General features: G+C 46.4%; 1 protein-coding gene across 3 annotated transcripts in view; it reads left to right on the top strand.

Annotated features, from left to right (window-relative positions):
* The window catches only part of FAM168A (family with sequence similarity 168 member A), a 127,594-nt gene that overhangs the window by 21,259 nt on the left and 93,760 nt on the right, over positions 1–12,575 (top strand). The window lies entirely within an intron of this gene.

Below are 12,575 nucleotides of genomic sequence, written 5' to 3'. Positions count from 1 at the left end.
TGCGGGATCTCACCCGCGCGGTTACACGGTGGCACTCGGGATGTTTTCCTTCCTGCAATCCCTTTGTCAGGAAAGGGGCAGCCCTTCAGCCTCCAAGGTCAGCTCAGCAAAAGGGCCTGCTTCCCAGACATGTGGTACTCATTTGCTTGGAATTTTTGACACCACTTACTACAATGTGGCGTGGCTGCAAGTTCCCAGGCTCTCGGTTTTGGGGTAGGATTGAATGGTAAGGGAGGAATGCCCCAACTTCTCCCTGGAATCTTACAACACAGTGCATTCCCAGGATTTAACAGATCCTGCATCATTATGGCTGGCCTTTATAGCTTTAGGAAAACAACCTCAGTGTGCTGGAGTCCCCGAGCAGGCACTGGTGGTGCTGGCGACCGGCTGCACCTGGGCTTTGCCAGAGTTCTCCGTGTTATTTATGGCTCACGGGCTGCACTGAGCGTGACCCAGGTTCTGTCAGCACAGATGCTGGGGCTGGGGGTGGGTTCCACAGCTCAGTGTTAGCTACACCAAATGCAAAGCCTGCAAGAGCAGGTTCTGGTCTCTTGCCGTCTGCTGTAATAGCAGGAGCGGTGCAACCGTATGATTAACGGCGAGAGTCCGAAAGTAGCAGGATAATAAATACTGGGAATTCAAAGGAAACCTCAGCTTCTGGCAATTACAGAGTTTGTGCAGCAGAGAGATGGAGCTTCTGACTCCAGTGTTATTTGTGACCTACTTGGAAGTGAAATGTTGCAAGAGACTGTTTGTTTAATACTCAATTGCTGGTTTTTTTAAAGTTATACCGTATTCGGGGTAAATACAATCCTTTGAACGTGGTCTCAGAGATAAACATTCTCCTTAGAAAATTCCACCAGTTCTTGTTGTCTTAATTTTTACTGCCAGCAAGTGCTCAATGTGTTCCTTCTTTTTCCATTACAAAAACCCCCGCCCCGAACCTCCATAACCTTTCCTATCATGTATCCAATATTTTATAGAGCAATCACAAAGGGTAGTAAATTGAGTAAAACATACTATCCTTGGCAGGATTTCCCTCATGACTAAATCCAATATGAACAAAGAGGACAAGGGCAAATAACTTCACTTATTCAGGTCATTTTTCATAGGAATCATAAAAATTAGATAGAAAAGGCCTATTAGATTATCTCTCCTCTCTTCCATTTTGCCAGTTCTTGGTTGTTCTGTACAGTAACCTTGTGAAATTTTACTTGTCCAAATGGAAGAAAGATAATTTTTCCTGCTGGTTATTATTTCTTTTGAATGGAAAAGGATAGATGGTTTTTCCATCTGGGCTAGAAGCACTTCTTGTGCTTCTACAAAGCTCATTTTTAATTTCCACAAGTGTCTCCTCTTCAACAGTTTTATGTTCCTCTTTTTGGGCACCGTGATCCTATCGTGAAGCGTTTTCTAAGCTTGGGCCCATGTTTTTAATTCCACCCCATTATTCCAGTTGTTCAAGTATTGGAATAACCCTGAGGCCATCTGTAACAATTTCACCCCATTGTGTTTCTGCCCTTCAAGTGCTCGCCGGGATTAATGCACCACCAACAACAGATTGTTCTTGCTGTATACTGGGAAATGTTTATAAATGCTCTTCAGATTAAAATAATTTAAAATCCTCTTAAAAAATTGTTTCCCTCCCCCCAAGAGAACTGCCGAGGAAGTATATATAAGATGACTTAAACCACCCAAAGCAATAAAAACAAAGCTTCTTGCAGTGGTAAAGGACCATGAAGAGCCAGAGAGAAGCTGTCGGTGCAGCAGCTCTAGAGCTTGTGTTTAACTCACACAAGTGGTTTAATTGGTGTGCTGAGCTTCTCACGGGCTGAAGAAAGCAGTGGAATGTTTTTGACATTTGTTGCTCTAAATTAAAGGTGTGTTAGTGTCCAAAAAATGCTGAAATGAATATGGGTTTGGAAGGAGTTAATGTTTAAGGAGTGTATGTGCTTATCTGCTGCTGAAAGGTCACTGAGTAAATTCTTCAATGATCCCAGTGTTGTGGGGGTGCTGCTGAAATGAAATCTCTTGTTGTGTTTCCAAAAAAAAAAAAATCTGGGTTGGGACTCTGGAGCAAGTGGGGATGTGTCTCATTTTGCTGGGAAATAGGGAATCATTGAATTATGTCACAGAATCCCAGAATGGTTTGGTTTGAGAGGGACCTTAAAAACCATCCCGTGCCATCCATTCCATGTGTAGGGACGCATTCCACTATCCCAGGTTGCTCCAAGCCCTGTCAAACCTGGCCTTGGACACTTGCAGGGATCCAGAGGCAGCCACAGCTTCTCTGGGCAGCCTGTGCCATCCTCACAGGGAGGAGCTGCTTCCCAGCATCCCATCTATCCCTGTCCTCTGGCAGTGGGAAGCCATTCGTTGTGTCCTGTCTTTCCAGACCCTCTCCCTCTTTCTTACTGTCTGCTCCAGGCACTCCAAGGCTGCACTTCGGGGGCTGGAAATGCTCGTGGCCAGGGCCTTTTCATCTCCCAGCACCCCAAATCCTTCTTCACAGGTCTGTTCTCAACAACTTCTCCTCCCAGTTTGTTCTTATCCCCCAGCACAGTGCAGCACTAGTTGAACCTCATGATCCCCTTGACCCTCCTGCTCCTTGTGCTGGTGGAGGTCCCTCTGGATGGCCCTGTCTTTCAGGAGTGCCCCCTGCCCTGCTCAGCTGTCAGGAGCAGTGCTTGCTTGGAGTAAAGGGTTTGGCACGCTGTTGGAGCACGCACTGTGAGGTATCCTGTGGATCCCATGCCAGCAGGTCTGGGACCACACGCGTGTGTCACCCTCGTCTCCTCAGCACCTCGAGTGGGAATTGCTAGCAGTGGAATTTTGGAGGGAAAACAAGGGAAAGGAATGTGGCCAGCTCATTCAGGGGGGAATTATGTCTGTTCTCATCCTGAAGGAGTCTCAGCATCCAGGACTTGGACTTCCCTAGCGTCTGCTGGGTTCCTGAATTACTGTAGACTCCTGGGTGATGTTAGGGAAATCAGGCAAGTCTATAATTCATGAACTGGAGATATATTGAATGTGACAGGGAAAACAAAGAGAAATTAGGATCCATAGAATGAACACTTGTGACAGCAGCAGAGGATTCTTGGAAGCTGCTTGTGGCTCTTAGTGGGGCTGATGAGCTGCTATAATAAAGAGGAAAAAAACGTTAATATGTAATAAGGTGTCTTTTTTTGAGATTTGGTTTCTGACACATGTATTTGGTTATATTTTAGTCTAAAAAATAGTGTCTCCTGGTCAGGCAGATAAGAAAATGAGGTTTTATGTTTAACAACATCCATAATTGCCCTTCTTCTGTCTCTGTGGCCACATCTCATGTGTTGATGCCACTCCTGGGTATCCTGCATCCTGATCCCTGTGTGGGAGCACAGATCTGAGGGATGCTGCCCCTGTTCTCTGTGGCTCTTGTGTTCTGAAGTTTGCCTGCCTTTTAAAATGGAAGAGGGGACTACAGTCTGTGGTACCACACAGGTACCACAGGGATTTTACTTAAAAATACTCCTGGTTTTGGAGAGTGGTTTCACACTGAAATCAAACTGGCATTCCTTTGCTCTGTTCTCCATAAAATCCATGGATGGGAGGGTGGCCATGTACAGACTTGCTGTACATTAATTTTGTTTGTAAAAGCTCTGTAATTATACAGCTCTTCTGCCAATTTGGCACAGGAAGACAAGGAAAATCCCAAGCAGAATGCTTTCCCCATGAAAAGTCTTTCTTTCTGTAGGGTTTTTTCCTCCCTTAGCTTGAACATAATAACCTGATTGGCAAAGCATTTAAAAAATGAATTGCGGGGCTTCCAGCGTGAAATGATTGGCTCCATAGGAGTTATGGCTTTTGCATACGTGGGGGAAAAATCCAACTGTGCCGCCGAGCTCCGCTGGGATGTCCTCGTGGAGAGCCTGCCAGGCTGCAGTGACCTGGAATGCATCCAGCTGGTGCGTCACCTCTGCTACCAGCGCTGCATTTCTTCAGCTTTTAACTCAATTCTGGCTCTCCGTGGCAGCTGTTTAATTCTTCTGCCAGAGATAGCTTCAGGAGGGGGAGGAAAAAAAAACCCCAGTACTGCAAATAGAGGAATTGTTTGGAATATTGGGTCTAAACATAGATGAGGGCGATGGCTGGTTCCATTTTTAGCTTCCTAAAGAAACGAGGCTTATCCAGCAGTGACATCTGCTCGTCGGCTGCTTCCTCACAGGTTGTGAGTGCAGGGGTCAACTTCAGCCAAATTTTGATTAAAAACCAAGTTTTGCTCCAGGTTTTGATGTTTCCTGGATGGGGACATTTGACTTTGGAGCTCGGTGGTGATTTCTTTTGACCACTTGGCTGCAGGGCAGGGGAGGAGGGAGAGTGGGTCGTACAGAACACGGGAGCCAGGAGAGGAGGAGACGTGCTGGTGTGTGAGCTCTGATACGAGGGCAGAGAATAAAAATCACGGCCAAACCACGTTCCAGTCGCTCCCCGTCTCCAAGAGCGGCCCGCCCTGTGTCCCTAGGCAGGCTCCCACCAGGACATGTCTTCTGTTCCCCCTCTCCTTGTGCTGCCACGACCACTTGTGGATCCCTGAGGCTCAGGGAGCGTTTTTGGCCGCGTTATTTGAGCTCGGAGGAGCTTAAGGCGGCCGTGAGAGCGAAGGCCGGCCTGTCTGAGGCGCCAGCGGCTCCCGGCGCCCACAAAGCTGCTTTGCCTCAAGGAGCCCGGCTGCGGGCAGGATTATCCGGCCGCCTGGGCGAGTGCCACGCTTCCAAGTGGGCATGGAAGTGTCTCTGGGAGGAGGATCAGCACCTCAGCGTGCCCCCCAGCGCCTGAGCAAAGGTTAGATATTGTGCTTTTTAGCTCCAGTCCTCGAGGTTTCTCTCCTGCGTTAGAATCCAACAGGCCCGCTCGGTGGGAAGGGATCCTGAGGGATCGTCCGCACCCCCGGCTGACCAAATTCACAGCATGTTCTTCAGGGGGGCTGCTGACAGGCTCGAGGCATTGGCCACCTCTGCAGGAAGCCATTTCCAGCATTTGACCACCCTCTTGGTGAAGAAATGCTCCCAAATGTCCAGCCTGTGTGGCCGGTGGCACAGGCCGGCCTTGCCCGGCCCTCGGGTGCATCCCAGGCCGTGGTTTGCCCTCCCTGCTGGCCCCAGCTGACCTGCACCCCCAATTCCTGCCTGCAAGGCTCTCCAGCCACTCCTCTCCAGGGATTTGGGTGGATTTCTCCAAACATCTGCTGCACCATGGCTGGTGAAGGCCACGTTCTGCTGGCAGGCTTTGAGGGTGCGCGTTCCCGGCGGGAAAGCGGCAAGGCCGTGTCTTTGGGAATTGTACCGGCCTGGAGAGTAAAAGCTGCAGCATTCGTTTTGGAGAGGACTTCGCCCCCTTCTAGAAATGTTTTGGGGTTTAGTGATGGGGAAATGCTGTGGCTGCAGAGCTCTTTAAGGCGCCCTCCCAGAGTCTGTGGGGAGCTCTCGGCCGAGGGAAGTAAACTGGTGACCTGGAAAAAGAAAATGAAGGAAACAAGATTAGTCTGCTCGACAGGGAATGTCATAGTGGGATTTATTTTGATTCCTGTCAAAGTAGCAGCCTGAAAGACTTTATGCAGAGAAAATTTGTGTTTTGTAATTGGAGAGGGAAAAATACATACTTTTGAGACATATATATATGTATGTAAAAAATGTAGGGCTTGGTTCCTGGCTGGAGGCTCTGGGAGTGCTTTGGAGAGGCTACTCTGCATGATATCCTTTATTTAGCAACTGTCATGCCCGTTTGTAGGATCTGTGGTGATAGAACCTGTCCTGGGAAACGTCTGAAATCCAGAATCATGAAATATTTAGTGGACCGTTCACTGCTAATGGGCTCCAGCCCTGCGCCAGCACCACAGGATCAGTAACAAAAGGCTCTGTGTACCAGTGCCAAGCTGCCTGAGACTGCTCTGAGTTTGTTCAAGTCTTATTTCAGGTTTTATCAAAAGCAAAATCTGAGTCCAGCGAGGCAGGGTTTGGTTGGTTGAAACCAGCGAAAGCTTGTTTTATTTTCCTTGCTCAGAGGAAACCTGGGATATGTCATGTGTGGCATACACAGAAGTGAGTTATTTTTTTTCAGCAGTAGATAAATTGATGTGAGAAAAAATACACAGTATTGATTTTCCTTTTCCTGTGGCTTTTGAGAGGTTGTTAATGCAGCAAGTACACAAGAGCACTCATATGTCTGTCTGCACAGTAATCGCTAATAAATTGACTTTCTTAAAAACAATTTTTAGTCTGTAGTTTCAGTGACTTGATTTGTGGAGTAGATGATATCTCCTGGCACATAATTACTCATTTTTGGGCCGTGTAAAAGGGGGGAGGATAAATTTTCCTGCATTATCTGTAGCACTGAACATCTCTCCTATTACTCACACAAGTTTTTTCTCTGTGTCTTCTTCCTTACAGTAGCTGAGCAAAGAGGTTTTTAAGGATCTGAGGCTATTCTCAGCATTAAAATTTACAGTACAGACACTTTCTAGAGCTAATTCTTGTGCATTCTGACACAGCAGTGGTCATGATTGTGACAAGGACAATGATTTATACTCAGGGGACCAACAGCTTGTTTCTCTCAGTGTCTTCAGAGCAACTGCAAAGAACTTGTTTTCCTTTGGGAAAAAACCCCAAACCTGCAGTAGGGCCCATGGTGATAATCACATTAACAGTGCAGTGAGAGCAATTTGATGACACGTGACAGAATGTGACGTGCCGGGCCCTGTCAGTCTGCTGGTGGGGATGGTCTGAGGATGCTGAGGAAGGCAGTGGGCAGGAGCTGACCCATGGAGTGGGATGAGGTGTTGGTCCATGCTTGGGGAATTGTGATGGGTCTCCAGTGGAAGCACCTCTGGTCCTGATGCAGAGGTGGGCACATGGTGATGTTTTGGAATCACTGGTGTTCATGGACACTTCTGCGATGCTCTTGTTCTTGCTGTTCTGGGCTTGCAGTCAACATTTGGTGGTCGTTAATTTTCTTCCCATTATCCAGTGCGGGATTGCATTGTGTCCAGTTTCTCCTGGATATGGTCTACACAGTCAGCCTTATCTGGGAATTGTTCTAAAGCCTTGTAGGTTGCCAAGGTGGCACAGGGACCACGTTGTCACTGTTGTGAGAAGAGACAGACATTGATTATGTTGCTCTGAGGTGATTTATTCCTGATAACTCCTTGTCTTGGCAGTCATCTGGTGATCTCAGCTCTCATGACAGTGATCCTTCTTCAGTATTGTTCCTGACAGCATTTTCCTGATTATTCCCTTGGTCTTTGCCGTTGTTCTAATGTCCCACTTGTTTTTAGCCACTTTTCTGGTTTTTGGTCTCTCTTCCCATGGTGGTTCTCAAGGTCCTGCCAAGTCACAGATCTCCACTCAGGAACCTTTCTGTGGAGGAACAGCGACTGCACTGTGAGGTACAAAGTGAAATTTAGGACCTGTAATTCTTGCACATTCACAAAGCATTGCTTTTCCCCCCTACCTTATGTCCTGTTTACAGTGCAAATGGTTTCTGCAGGAGGGCTGTGGACATCTGTGTGTTTGGCTGTTTATTGCAGAAGGCTTTTAGTGGGTCAAGGAAGCACACAGAGGGGAGCTTCTGGAGCGGCCTGTGAAATGATTCTGCTTAGCTTTGTTTTAGCACTCCTTGCACAAACCTCTGCTCCCTCCCCTTGGGTCACAGCTTTCCAAGCTGTGCCAGCAAAAGCAGAGTCAGGCTCTGCTAAACTCAAATAAAGCACGGGGCACATTTAATTTGCATTTGTGCAGAGGTGCTTAATTACAAACACCTCTCCTCCTGCCACGGTACTCCTGGTAGTTCCTTGATTGCTCCCAGTAGGGAGCTGAGCAGCTTTGAGGGTGGGTGTTGTTCCCTTGGGTTTAGGATGGTTTTCCACATCCCAAGGAGTGGTGTGCTGTGAGATGGATGAGTGAAGGTCAGTGGCTTGATGTTCCCAGAGGGCTGCTTATAACAGGATATAGTCATGGAATCACAGAATATCCCAAGTTGGAAGGGACCCACAAGGATCATTGTGTCCAAGTCATGGCCATGCTCAGGACAACCCCCAAAGATCCCACCATGAATCCCACCCCAAGGGGTTCACAGTGAGAACAACACTTCTAAACTCTGTCTCTCAAGGATTTGGTAGGTGGAGTAGCATGCACCATCTGTAAACCCATGGGTGAATTGGAAGGAAAGCTTGTGGTGAGACAGGAAAAAAACCCCCAAACCTGAGCTATTGCCCGAGGAAACATGGGAATGCCCATTAGAAAGATTTAGATTAGAGAACACGTCTGCCAGGAGTTTGGCTCTTGGAATTCCATCAGGGAAGGCCCACCTTATCTTCTTCTAGAGAATAAAAAACAAACAAACAAACCACAACACCAAAAGACCCAGCAAAACCCATCCAGAAAATACATTGCCTGTCTGCTGTATTATTTATAGGCCTAGAACTGGACAGCCTCTTGCAGGGCATCCAAATCCTCTCAAGAGATGGTCCTTGCAGGTCCTACTTTGGACATGCAAGCCTTAGATCCAATTTGGAAATTGTCAGGGAAGTATTTTCCACTGAAACACAAATATCCCCTTCTCACCCCCTCACGAAACATTAAAGCCTGTTTGGAGGAGTGAAAGTGCAGTACAACATTTAGTTATAAACTGAAGATTTCCAAGCTTTGTTGACTTAGAGCATCTGTTAAACATGTCTGCTCTGCAGACAGTTTTTGTACTTGTGCTGTGCAAGCACATTTCAAACAAGCACAGCAAATGTGCTGCTGAGAACAATCCAGCGGTGCTGCTTGGGTCATTTAGATGACTTAATAGGTCTTTTCTTTTTCCTTGCTATCTGTATTAAATCAATGATTCATATAAATTATGCCAAAGGGAGTTAATTGTTATTGCATGGTATAAAAAGCTGCCAAACTGAGGGCAAAACTCTGATTGCAGTGCATGAAATAAAATGGAGCCGTGTTCTGATTGCTGAAAGCATAAAATGGCTGAACCTGTCACCCCTACCAGAACAGCCTGGACTGGAATTCCTGTGGAAACAGCAGCAGCAAAGGAATTGTAGAAGCAAATGTTTGGTGACTGTGGCATGTTTGGAGGTTTTGGAACATTCGGATGTCTTCAGAACACAAAACAAACATTAAATGTGAAATAGCCAGCTCAAAGAAGTGTGCTTCTCTAGTGCCCAGATCTGCAGAGGAATTTAGGAATTTAACTTTGCTGGTTCAGTGGGAGTTGAGCTCCTAAATATCTTGGTGAGATTGGACTGTGGTCTGTATAATTTGGTTTATTTCTTATCTCTGCAAGAGGGGCACTGCTACTGTTCTCCCTTGTGGTTCTCCCAGCACATTTTCATGGCTGTTTGAAGAGGAATTGGTGCTTCTCAGGCTTTTCTAGCTTTTCAAGGTTGGACTTGATGATCTTGGCTTTCTTTTCCAGCCTGAAGGGTTTCATGATTCTCAGAGGGAGGGTAGAGCAAGGGCACTTGAAGACAAGCTCAGGTGCTACCCTTTGCTGTGGAATATTTCTCACTGTAGCCAGTGGAGAGGCAAAAGAGGATCTGTCATGTGTTACTTAATTGTGATGTGCATTCTGCACTTAATCTGACATGGCCCTTTCCTAGGGAAGTTGCAATTTACATGGAAGAAGCTAAAACAATGAGAAGTTCATGGAATCCTGGAACGGCTTGGGTTGGAAGGCACCTTAAAGCCCATCCAGTGCCACCCCTGACATGGGCAAGGACACCTTCCACTGTCCCAGGCTGCTCCAAGCCCTGTCCAGCCTGGCTTTGGACACTTCCAGGGATCCAGGGGCAGCCACAGCTGCTCTGGAAAACCTGTGCCAGGGCCTCCCCACCCTCACAGCCAAGAATTTGTTCCCAATATCCCATCTGACTCTGCCCTCTGTCAGTTAAAAGCCATTCCCCCTTGTTGTGTAATGTGAGAGTTGAACCACTGCCTGTTGTATGAAGGAGAATGGAAAAATACACACTTCTAGGAATTGTTTGAAGCTAAGTCTGGGGTGTTTTTTCTGCAAGTAAAAGTAGTTTTCAAATAGCACTAGGAAATAAAATAGAGGAGCATGTGGGATATTTAGGTCTGGGGCAGGATGGAGGAGGACCACATCGGGGAGATGCTGGCACAGAAATGTGTTTGGAATGAGAAGGTGGATTTGTTGGAGCCAGTGGGAAAGTTCAGGAGCACCAGGACACACCAGAAACTTGGGAAATGGCAGTGCCGGAAATGAGGAAATCCACACTCTGCAGTGACTCAATAATTAATAAGGGAGCATTTCTGGCCTGCTCGGTGACCTGACCCGACTGCAGGAACTGAATGTGTGGGGTAAGGATTAATGTGCCTTAGGCAAGGTCCGTGCTGGGATTGGAACAGGAAATGATTAAAGTCCTTTGCAAAAGCTGGAGGAAAGCTCGTTATTTTGCTCTAATATTATCAGGAATTTTTATAATCCATGTGCAGTGTTCAGGAAGGTGAAGGAGTTGAGTGTTGGGGGGCTCTCCCCTATGATCTCTTTAAAAACTGGGGAATATTACTCTAAATTTTGGGTGAGTTTTCCACCAGCACTGTAATACCTGTCCCTGTGTGGCCTAGGGAATTAAGTGAACAAAAATTAAGTCTACAGTGACAGAAATTGCCAATGACTTCTAAAGGAAGGAGAGACTGGGACTGCTTCAAAGTGCTTAATAAACCCCAGTGAAAGAAATGTTGACTTAACTCATTTTTAATTGCTTTTAAGCTCTTAAGTGAGTTTGTTATTGAAAGTAATTAAAGGCCTTGAAAGATTGTGAGGAACTTTGGGAACACCTCTATGGAAAGGCAGTTACTCACCTTAAAATAATTTTTACTGCTACCTAATCTGTCTGAATTGCTCAATTAATTACTTAATGAAGTGTGGTTCAGCACAGGGATGCTGCTCAGGTATGGCAGAATGTGTGTGCTTTGGGTATAATGGGAGGCAAAACACCTGATAAACAGTCAATTGTTGCTTTGAGAGACTTTATGGATAAATAAAAAAAGACCAATCAGTTTTGTGAAGCCTTTTTTTTTTTTTTTTGACCAGGACTCCTTTTCCCAAGGCATACCTGAGACCTGCAATGGGTGAATTTTCTAGAGCTGCAAGGTTTCCTTGCAGAATCACAGTTTAAACAGTGTTTTCATCAGTGTGGCTCAGTTGTTTTTTTCAGATGGAAATAACTCCAGCAGGAAGTGTCTCTGTCAATACAACAATCTCCAAATTGATTTTGTTGTCATGTTTCCATTGAGGATGGTGGGGAAAAGATTTCAATGCTGCCTTGTGCGGCTGCAATGGAAAACCATCCTGAAGGGATCAAGGGCTGTTCTTAACCTGGAATTCAGGCTGAGAGAGAGGACTCGGCCCCTGAGGCCAGGTGAGACCCTACCTGCAGAGCTGCCCCAGCCACGGGGACGCAGCAGGAGGATGTGGAGCTGCTGGAGAGAGCCCAGAGGAGGCCCCAGAGCTGCAGCCCGGCTGGGAAATCTGGGGGTGCTCACATGGAGAGGAGAAGGCTCCAAGGAGCCCTTTAGTAGTGGAAGGGGCTCTCAGTGCTTATTTTCTGTGCTCTATTAGCAGTAGGATCTGTGTCCCCAAACTCTGCCACTCAGCAATGCACTGAGCTGAATGATTCCATTATTCCAGTTATTCTGAGTTTGGAGATTGAAGAAAAACCCTTCCCAAAAGATGGCCCATGTAAATTGAAGTAGCTTATTAAACCAGACTAGAATTTACTGCCCTTTGCTTTTCTAAACACAATGAAGTGAGAATCAAGAATGAGGGCATTTATCTTCAGTGTGTATTTTTCTAAATTATGAACTTTGGCAGATGTGGTGCAGAGCGATATTTCTTGGCAAATTGGCATGTTTGAAAGACTGGCCTTAGAGAAATGAGTCTCTTTTAAATAGAGCTAAATATAAAAGCAAACCAGCTCTCACTCTGTTTAAGTCTCTCTTATCTGCTGGTAGGAGTTCAGATTAGAGTGTCTGACTTAAATATCTTGAATCCACCCATCCTGCTGCTGCATTGACTCCCAGCTCGGCACCTGAAATCCGGGGCTTGACAGGGGCAGGGAGCCCAGTGCTGATATTTCAGTAGCAGTTGTCCTTTTCCTGCTCTTTGGCTCCAAAAGCAACCTCTCCAGTTTTCCAGGGGATTAGACTCCTCTTCTTTTTTTTTTTTTCTTTAATCAGTAACTGTGAGTAAGTAAAAATGCGGATGGGATTTGCTGCTTTTCCTAAGCTCGCTCTGCCCTTCTGGCCTTCTGCTGGCATCCTCCAAGTGGGAAAGTTATTCTAAGGATTCAGTGGAAGTGATGTCAAAGGGAGGTGTGGTCAGGGGTGACATTCAGAATCCTGATGTGTGTCACTTGTCTTTCTTAGGGGCCAAGCCAACAGGATGTTCCTGGAGAAAGGACGATGCCCAACTTTGCCAGTTTAACGCTTTCCTCACTTTTCTTGCCTCTTGAGTTCTCACTTTGATCCTGCATGTAAAAAACAAAAGAGCATCCTGGGATATTTAATATTCTGGAGTTT

This window comes from Fringilla coelebs (assembly GCF_963513975.1).
Source record: "Fringilla coelebs genome assembly, chromosome: 2".
NCBI classification, from domain to species: Eukaryota; Metazoa; Chordata; class Aves; order Passeriformes; family Fringillidae; genus Fringilla; species Fringilla coelebs.
The sequence above is the reverse complement of the archived record's forward strand: the minus strand, read 5'-3'. Positions and strand labels throughout refer to the sequence as shown.